Below are 8488 nucleotides of genomic sequence, written 5' to 3'. Positions count from 1 at the left end.
GGGTTTCACCGTGTTAGCCAGGATGGTCTCGATCTCCTGACCTCGTGATCCGCCCGTCTCGGCCTCCCAAAGTGCTGGGATTACAGGCTTGAGCCACCGCGCCCGGCCGGAAGCATCTTAGTAAAGGGGAGTTATCAGTGGCTTCCTCTAGGGTTTGGGGGATTGAAACAAACTGAAGTTGGCCTAGAAGCAGCAATCACTCTGAGAAAGACAGTGATAGTCAGAAGAGAGGGCTGTTTAGTCATTTGTAGGGTCACAGAATGGCTTAGTTTATGCCTTGTTCTGAGTATTGTTTATGTTGTAGTTGCCAGTAGAGCCATGTTTTACTTTCTCACATATGTACCAGGAAATGTGTATAAGAACATTCATAGCAGCACCATTCATAGAAGAAAATTTTTAAAAATATACTAAATGGTTATTGACAAGAGTATATATAAAACTTAAAATTAAAAAGGACAGGGAATGATGGACATGAGGTGAGTAGTTAGTTACCTCTTACGAAGAAGCAGAGATGGGATAAAAGGGGGCACAAATTTGTAAGTTATTGGTAATATTTAGTTCTTAGGTTTATGACTGTTATATTATTAAATAAATATTGTAAAATAAAACAGAATTTACCATGGATGACAGTGAGTCATGAACTGAAATTATAATTAATCTACCTCTGTGACCTGAGGTCCAAATTGTTTTAAAACAAACAAAAAAATAAAAATAATCATTCATATTTACATTTCCTTCTCAGCCACACATTTTCTTTTCCACTTAGCATTTTCCACTATGACACAGTAGGTGCCAGTTGTGTTTATACAGAAGCTACAATAAACAAGACTTTTTATTAAATGCAAATGTCACCATGCAGTAGAGTCAACTATTGACTTTGTGCAACCTCTCATCAACAGAACCATCAATATGTCTAGCAAGGCACAGGATTTATTGTCTATGCACACCTTTCAGAGGGCTTCCTGAAACACAACTAGCTTCCATAATTGGTAACCAAATAAAACCACAGGCAACCAGAAGCAGAATATAACTCTTTCTAGGAAGCTGTAAATTAAAGGGAGATTTGTCTAACTAAATGTACAGTGCTGCACTCACATGGGCATTTCATCTCCTGCTCTTTAATGGAGGCAGTCCTTGCCCCCTACTTCACATTACGAATATGGTTTCATCTCTGACAGAAGGGCCAGAGCACCTGACAGAGTCCTCACATGCTCCCTCCTTTTACCTTTCTCATAGCATTAATTAATTAGAACTGTCTTTATATTCAGTGACATTTGATTTTGAGGACATTTTTACAAAATAACAATATCAGGTCCAAGTTCACTACAGCAATAGGATCTACAAGAACCAAAAGAATGAGTGCTTTTTAGCAAATGAGAACACAAAGTCAGATGATCCTTATTTTTAAAAAGCTCATAAACTATGTCAGGAGGGGAATCACATTGCCAGACACCATAAAACAACACATAATTAAACTTCAGCAGTCCACTAGACAACCTAGAAGACCTAGTGACAAGTCCTCCACTACTACAACCAAGGTGGGATGATTTACATGGAGACTGGGAAAAGTCCCATGATATTAGACCAAAATCCAGCACTGCTGCTAATTTTTTTAGACTGAAATGTGATTGCCCATTATTAAATTTTTACCATTAAAGGGAAAAAATAGCTTATTCTAACAAATACTTAATTTCTCTCTAGCTTTGTTGCAGTCCTGACTTGTAGTTTATTCTAATAAATAATTTACAAATAATTGTGGTCGCCTCCCATATGATCTAAAGTAATGCTATCTGAGATGAATAGGACTAACATTTTCTATCTGGGGTCCATGGAGTTTTTGATCCAATGAGAGAGAACATTCAGGAACTTAGCCTGTCTCATGAATGAAAATAGGTAGAATATGTTAGGTGTGTGTTTGATACAATCTATATGTAAAAGGCAAATTATAAAAGTTTCCCTCCCTGCAGAGACAAAAGTCCCACAATAGGGTACACAAGTTGCATTTCAACCCCACCCACACCCTCAGATGTGCATCTTCATTCAGTGCACAGAAGATTCAACTGTAGGGACGGCCTGGATACACATGGCATGTTTCTTCCTTATCCACTTGGTGTCTTCACATCCCCTTCCCCTTAAAATAATCCCATTAGACAAAACATTCCTGGATACAAGGAGCAGCCATCAATGTCCATGGATGGATTTCAAGGGGATGAATTAGTTTAATATTCTTAAATGTTTACGTTGCTAATTCTCAATACTTGTATATAATATAAGACTTGATTTCTTCTGTCTACAATATGAAGTCTGTGATTAGAGTAATATTTCAATTTTGGTTTGTTTTGGCTTGGAATTAGCAGTAGGATACCAATTTAACTCAAATTTACTAGTCCTCATTTTCCCTAATTCAGCATTTGTTTTTCACCTATAGAATTCTTTTTCTTAAGTCAGGCTCTTTGGGGTCATCAGCCCCCCGAAATCATGTGCAAAATGTGATGTCTATGTGCACATGCCTCTTTCTGCGAGGAGAGGCTCCTGAGAACTTTGATGCCAAGTTAAAAACACTGTGCCTTGAGTTTTTGACATTGGGGAATGATGGAAAGAATAAGATAAAGAATATACAACAGCTGCCACAACTACTGCATATTTTCTTTCTATATCACATTCAACAGTTTATTACAATCACCAGGCTTTTCATTCCCATAAAGCAATGTTCAGACTTCAAATGTGCTAATAATGTAACTGGAGAATTTGAGAAAACTACACATTCCTCTCCCTCATCCCACCCCCACCTCCTTAGCCCCAAGAATCAGATTTCATCACTCTAGGATAGAACCCAGAAATCTGCACTTTTTACAAGTGCCTCATGTGATTCTGAGGCAATGGTCAGAGACCCAAGCTTTGAAAAACGTGCCATGATCTACCGTCGAGTAGGAATCATGTACATAAGTTCATCCATTAGAGGAAAAAATAAATGTATTTGTTTCTTTGTAAAGATAGGACTTCGGAAATTTTGACTTAGATTACTCTGTAAGCCACAAGGAAATTAGAAAGCTCGTTTTTTACAATAATCACTGTTACTTGACAGTTCCTGCAGCATGTTAAGATGGCTGTTATTGATGACACTTATTACGTTTTCCCATGCAATAAAACACAGGAACATACAGTGGAAGAGATAAGTATATTTTAAAACAATAGAGGGAAGAAAAATAATGGTAGTCATGTCCTCTCATTATTTGTGTAGACTGACTACCATGGGGAACAGTGAAATGCCTTTTTTAAAGTTACACTGTGGCTTTAAATTGGGTTAACTCAGTGAGTATAGCCATGAAACAAGTGGCTATAGAGATATAAAGAATGGGCTATTTCTCTACATTTCTCTTTTGCCTTTTATTTTCCCTATGGTCTTTAATGCATTTCTCTTTGGAATGGATGAAGTTATAAAGTTGCCTTACATAAAAGCTTTGCTTGAAAGATTGGTAATCGCGCACTTCGCTACTGAATTGTCCAGTCTATTCAATCTAAAAAAGGCTCTTCTCTTTTGTTCATCCCAGATTATCTCCTTTGCAGAGTGTAATAGAAATATCTGGGTATAAAATTGAGAAATTGTTCATAAATGTTATGGAAGGCTTTTTGAGCTGTTTACTATTAGAGGCCTGATTTAGCAAATAGAAAGCCTGCTTTTGCTCGGTTGGAATTTTTTTTCCCCCCTTTTTCCTTTTAACTAAATCATCCACAGTTAAAAAAAAAAAAAAATACAGATTTCACAACATTTTCACCCATGATTAGAGCAGAAGAAAACTAATCGTTTTTTTTTTTTTCCAGATGGAGTCTCGCTCTGTCGCCCAGGCTGGAGTGCAGTGGCACGATCTCAGCTCACTACAACCTCCACCTCCAGGTCCAAGTGATTCTCTCGCCTCAGCCTCCCAGGTAGCTGGGACTACAGTTGCGTGCCACCATGCCCGGCTCATTTTTTTGTATTTTTAGTAGAGACGGGGGTTTCACCATGTTAGCCAGGATGGTCTCGATCTCCTGACCTCATGATCCGCCCGCCTCGGCCTCCCAAAGTGCTGGGATTACAGGCATAAGCCACCACACCCAGCCACAGATTGCTATTTTTAAGAGACAGTTTTAATATCTTTCACTACATTTGGAGAAGAAAAAAAAAATCAGCACTGCTATTATCTGTAGGTAAGTTACTTATCTTGCCATTTCTTTATTTAAAGTCTTTGCACTGAACCAGCCAATGAAATGCATTATTCTACTGTCCAGAGTTCTCTAGCAGAAACAAGAGACAGTATGCATTACTGAGAAGTCAGATATATTTGCACTAAATCAAAAAAATAAAAATAAAAAGACTCTCTAGCTAGAGGTTAATAACACAACTCAATCAAAACCAGTGACATTTTTTATCAAACAGTCGTGAAATTGCCATTTGGAATTCTAACTTGCTACAAATGGAATTAAAAGCGCCATTCTAATTCTGTCTCCTTGCACAATACGACTCTGATACAGAAAACAAGGTGTCTACATTGAACACACCGAGTTTATAAGAGAAAAAAGGGGATGATTTTTTGATTCTCTTAAATATTAGGGAAGTGTTTAACATATGACTCCTGAGTGGGAGTGCCAGTTAAAGAGTTGTAGTACCTGTCAACGCTGGTTTAACATTTCAACAAAGCAAATTATCAATTAAAACTCACCAGCACCAGTCATCCTGTTAATTGACCAAATGATTATCCTTCTTTAGTTAAGACTCTACCTGACACACTTGAAGAAATTTTTTTCTTTGTTGCAAACCCTCTGGAGTCTGTGGCAGACCTCACCTTGGCAAAACCACCTTGGTTCTCAGATTCACTGGAAAGCCCCTCTTTGTTCTCAGAGGGGCTCCTGAATGAAAGCCAAGTTCTACTCTGACTTTCTGATTGCTGCTTCTCAGGTTTTTTTTTTTTTTTTTTTCCGCTTCCTATCAGAAGAAGGAAGAAGGTAGTCATAGGCCATCCATTAAACCTGTGTTTAAAGGGAATTACCAAGGTATGGCCAGCTGGAGATTTTACTCAACATGGTAGATCATACTCAAGGTAGTATATAAATGGTTTAGCAGTAAATTCCACCCCATACTTCTTGGGGTAACATCTGTGCTATGGAGCCCTTAAAACCAAATCCAACTAGCTCTAGACCATAAACATATATTATGATTCAAGCACTTGCAGGAAAAAAATAAATATAAAACTACGCTTTGTCTAGAATATAAAGGAGCCCATTTCCTGATGACAATATTATCAGATTCTGATTTTATGAGGACTAATTTTCAACTCTGTAAATTATAGATAAATTATAACAATGCAAAATAATTCTTGCCTATAGGCAAGCAAATTGTGTTCTGTTCTCTGGAGGTTCAATTAATCCCCCTACCCCACCCTCAGAAACCAGTTTTGCCTTCATTTGTAAGATTCTTTTCAGTATTCCTGATACATAAATGTGTCTGGGCTTTTTGAATTCTCATTAGACTAGTTATAATATTTGGCTGGTTCTCTCATTACAAGTTGACCTAATCTTTAACATGTTATCATTTTATATCAGTATGAGAGTCATGATTTCACCTTTTTTTTTTTTTTTTGGAGAATTATTCTTTAATACATGTATAGATCTTGGACGAAGGCTATCAATTCCAAGACTTAAGTTGTATGACTGTGCCATACTCCTGTCTCTCATACTCTCTGCACATGCCATTTCCAAGCCTGGAATGTTCTTCCCTCCTTCCCACTCCAGCTTCTGGACCTAGTTAATTCCTAATCTTCACTCAGATTTGGGCACAATTATAGCCTCCATAAACAAGCATTGCCTAACTAACCCTCATCTCCGCCAAGAAGTTTAGATCTCCTGTTGTAGTTCTTGCACTTAACACCATTGACATTTATCTATCCAATCTATCCAGCTTTTCTGACTAATGTTTCTTTTCCTCACTAGAATAATGCTCCCTGATGGTAGTGACCATATCCAGTTTTATATACCATTGCACCCAGTTAGGCATCTGGCACACAGAAGGCTGAAACAATATTTGTTGTGATGCGGTTCTTGACAAACTACCCCAAAATATGGCACGTTGACATTTGATAAAACAGTGAAAGCAGGAAAGTCTTTCTGACCTTCTCTCACATTTTTCCCCTGAAGCAGGCCATAAAAGAAATCTCCAGCCTTCCTCTGAAGTGGGTCATATGCCTTATTCAAGAGGTACCCTCCCTATGCCTGGAGGAAAGGAATGTCATTATCTCTGAAGGCACACAGGTAAAGAGGAAAATCTAAACCAAGAAGGCTTGCTAAGTTCCCCCCAGTTTACTACCGTTAGATCACACTCCTGTGTCCAATCACACTTCTACACAACTGTTCGCTCTTCATCAAATTTAGCATAAAAATATACAAGTTTCCCTGTTTCTCTGAGTCTTCCTTTCTCCATGTCACATAAAACTTATACTAAATAAACTTATGTCTCTTTCTCTTATTAATCTTTCTTTTGTTATAGGGGCCTCAGCCATTAACCTAGCAATGGAAAAGAAAAATATTTTCTTCTCCCTTGCAGTTGCATATATCAGCAATGCAGTAGATCCATGGATCAGTGAACAAACTGGGCTATGAATATTCCTATTATAAATCAGAAAAACAGATCTAGATCAAAGCTGATGAAAGAAGAAGGAAAAGGAGAAACTGCATTTTGATGTAAGTGTTACTGATTTGAAAAACCCACGGAGATCAATCACCTATTAGAAGGTCCAATGGTATTCCAGATTCTAGAAAGGACCTAGATAAAAATGTAAAGCCACTGAAAGTTCTCTTGCCTTCTCCAAAGAGTCCTAAAATCCAAAAGAACCTAGGATTTCTGGATATTTTGAACTAGAACAAAGGCAAAGCACAAAAAGGAACTACCTTAAATCTATTATGGAATGAGACCAGCATGGTATAGAAGAAGGCTTCTCAAGTGTGGTTCCCAGACCAGCAGTACCTCTTGGAAATTCTCAGGACTCATCCCAGACCTACTGACGAAATCAGAAACTCTGGAAGAGGGCCCAGCCATCTAGGTATTAACAAGCCCTTCAGGAAAAACTGATGCTTGTTAGAGACTCATTGGCATAGAACAAAGATAGTCCTCAACAAAGATGGAGTCACCAGACTCCACTGTAAATAGCTGTGAAACACTGAGCAAGTTACTTAAATTCTCTAAGCCTGAGTTTACTCATGAGGAAAAATGGGGATAATAACAACAAAAACTATCTCACAGAAATGTGATAAGAAATTTTTTTGTTGTTTCAACTTTTATTTTAGATTCAGGGGGTACATGTGCAAGTTTGTTACCTGAGTATATTGTATGATGCTGAGGTTTGGAGTACAAATGATCCTGCCATCCAGGTACTGAGAATAGTACTCAACAGTTAGGTTTTCAACCCTTGCTTCCCTCCCTCCCTCACTCCTCTAGTAGTCCACAGTATCAACTGTTGCCATTTTTATGTCCATGAGTACCCAACATTTAGCTCCCACTTATAAGTAAGAACATTTGGTTTTCTGTTCCTGCATTAATTCACTTAGGATAATGGCATGTATGTTGCCAAAAAGGACACGCTTTTTTTTTTTTTTTTAATGGCTATATAGTATTCCATGATATATATGTACCACATTTTCTATATCCAATCCACCATTCATAGGCACCTAGGCTGATTCCATGTCTTTGCTATTGTGAATAGTGCTGCATGAACATACACATGCATGTGTCTTTTTGATAAAATGCTTTGTTTTCTTTTGGATATATCCTCAGTAATGTGATTGCTGGGTTGAATAGCAGTTCTGTTTTAAGTTCTTTGAGAAATCTCCAAACTGCTTTCCACAGTGGCTGACCTAATTTACATTCTCAACAACAGCATATAAGCATCCTTTTTCCCCACAGCCTCACCAACATGTGTTGTTTTTAGACTTTTTAATAATAGCCATTCTGACAGTGTGAAATGGTATCTCACTGTGGTTTTGATTTGCATTTCTCTGATGATTAGTGATGATGAGTATTTTCTCATATGTTTCTTGGCCACTTGTATGTCTTCTTTTGAGAAGTGTCTGTTCATGCCTTTTGCCCATCTTTTAATAGAGTTACTTGTTTTTTGCCTGTTCAAAAAATTTTGAGTAATGTATATAAATCGCCTAGAAAATTGACTGACAGGCCAGGCACAGTGGCTCATACCTGTAATCCCAGCACTTTGGGAGGCTGAGGTGGGTGGATCACCTGAAGTCAGCAGTTCAAGACCAGCCTGGTCAACATGGTGAAACTCTGTCTCTACTAAAATACAAAAATTAGGAGGGCATGGTGGTGCATGCCTGTAATCCCAGCTACTCGGGAGGCAGAGGTAAGAGAATCACTTGAACCCAGGAGGCAGAGGTTGCAGTGAGCCGAGAACGTGCCATTGCACTCCAGCCTGGATGACAAGAGTGAGATTCTTTCTCAAAAAAA

The 8488-nt window shown here is 38.1% G+C and overlaps 1 protein-coding gene across 2 annotated transcripts in view; it reads right to left on the bottom strand.

Annotated features, from left to right (window-relative positions):
• The window catches only part of FHIT (fragile histidine triad), a 1500125-nt gene that overhangs the window by 1424376 nt on the left and 67261 nt on the right, over positions 1 to 8488 (bottom strand). For both annotated transcript variants that reach the window (XM_025377569.1, XM_025377568.1), the window contains exon 4: positions 7172 to 7180. The gene's annotated coding sequence lies outside the window, so the exon portion shown is untranslated. The remainder of the gene's footprint in view (positions 1 to 7171; positions 7181 to 8488) is intronic.

The sequence above is a fragment of the Theropithecus gelada genome, chromosome 2 (genome assembly GCF_003255815.1).
Source record: "Theropithecus gelada isolate Dixy chromosome 2, Tgel_1.0, whole genome shotgun sequence".
In the NCBI taxonomy this organism is placed as follows: domain Eukaryota; kingdom Metazoa; phylum Chordata; class Mammalia; order Primates; family Cercopithecidae; genus Theropithecus; species Theropithecus gelada.
This window is presented reverse-complemented; position numbering and strand designations above follow the sequence as displayed.